Genomic DNA, 1,848 nt, shown 5'->3' with positions numbered 1-1,848 from the left:
TGGTTGATTGATGGATTGATTGGTTGGTTGGTTGATTGATGGATTGATTGGTTGGTTGGTTGATTGGTTGGTTGATTGAGTGGATTGTTGATTGGAAGGTTTGTGTCATCAAATCTCCCTCCAAATATCTTAAATTTGTGTTGACAATACACCTACCATGTCATTATTGGTAATTTACTCCAGTAGATTAATGCAAGAACGGTCACAAAATATTAAATCCTCAAAGAACAGAAACCAGAAAAAACAGAAAAAACAAGTGTTATTGACGGTGTGTTTTCACGCTTATTTCAACAGCCAGTTTTTGGGACTAAAAACAACAACAATTAACTGCAAATGGATCAAATATGACCCAAGGACAACATGAGGGTTAAACAACCTGCACAAGTTGTTCAACAAGTACAACAAAATGCAGTTATAAAGTTAGAATTATATATATGTATGCATGAATGCACGTATATAAATCATTGTTTTGTTCAAAATAAACTATTAAACCTAACCTAAGAGTTCCTACATGAAACCGCTATCGTGCCATCTTTAAAGATGCAAACAGTAAGTTTAATGGCAAATAAATATTAAAACATCATTAAAATAGCACAAGTGGTTATTCAAATTAAATAAGGTGTGTTAAAGGGATATTTCAGGAGCGTCTTGATGAACTTCTTTGCCTTTTATTTGCCAGTATACAAAAGAAACGGTTGATTTTTGTGCCAACACCTTTTGTAACAGCGCGTTGCATAACGGTGATGAAATATTAATTTATCATGCATTCACCGTCTGTCCCGCGAGGCGTCCGATGACACGACAGCACGTAGGCACTGCTCCCACCTTTCATTAGAGAAGACTCCCGTTCCACGGAGCTGGAGTACATACTTGTTGTTGATTGTGTAATCGTTCGACATCTCTAGACCAAACAGGACTAAATGTACCTCCTGTCCTGAGAGAATAGGGGAGTAAAAGGGGGATAAATGAGTGTAAGGGGCAGATCTTAAGGGGGGGAGGAGGCTGGCGAAGAAACAAAGAAGTATATGGGGAAGAAGAGTGTGTGTGTGTGTGTGTGTGTGTCTGTGCGTGTGTGTGTGTGTGTGTGGGGGGGGGGGGGGGGGGGGGGGGGGGGGTGTAACTTAACTGTCCAAGGACTTCAGACTTCCCTGGAGTTTCTTTCAAAAAGCCCCTTTAATCAGGCTGTTTGTAAGAGTAGGTGTCAAGCTGCAAAGACATAAACACCCACGTTAAAGAGAGAAGGGATCATGAAGTCTAGCTGGTCCAGGTTTTAGCTAGCTGGTCCAGGTTTCAGCTAGCTGGTCCAGGTTTTAGCTAGCTGGTCCAGGTTTTAGCTAGCTGGTCCAGGTTTTAGCTAGCTGGTCCAGGTTTTAGCGTGCCAGTTTGTTTTGCCAATGGAAGCCAGACCCCGACCCAGGCTCTTGGTAGGTTGTGTCTGACGACCGGTTGGGGTTAGAATGAAGAGTGGCAATAACAGTCACAAAAAATAGAGTTAAAATGGTAATCAAACACTCAAAGATAAAGATACTGAATGGACTTAATGCTGCTTTATGCTCTACGTCAACTCCGCTACGCCGGCGTTGCTACTGCGTCGTGATTCTTTCAGAGCTCTGCGTCGGGGTTGCTTTGCATCACGGTGCATTTCACCGACATAACGCTAGGACATGTCGCTTGTGTCTGTGTCGCTCACCACCGAAACTGTAGAATGGCAACACCCCATAGACTGTCGATTGTTAGCGTTAGCAAGCAAAACTTTAGCAAAACTACCCTCAAATGGCGGTTTTCCACTGCGTGGTATCTACTCGACTCGCCTCGGGTCTACTTGCTTTTTTTGGTTTTCCATTACGA

The sequence above is a fragment of the Etheostoma cragini genome, chromosome 22 (assembly GCF_013103735.1).
Source record: "Etheostoma cragini isolate CJK2018 chromosome 22, CSU_Ecrag_1.0, whole genome shotgun sequence".
NCBI lineage: Eukaryota > Metazoa > Chordata > Actinopteri > Perciformes > Percidae > Etheostoma > Etheostoma cragini.
This window is presented reverse-complemented; position numbering follows the sequence as displayed.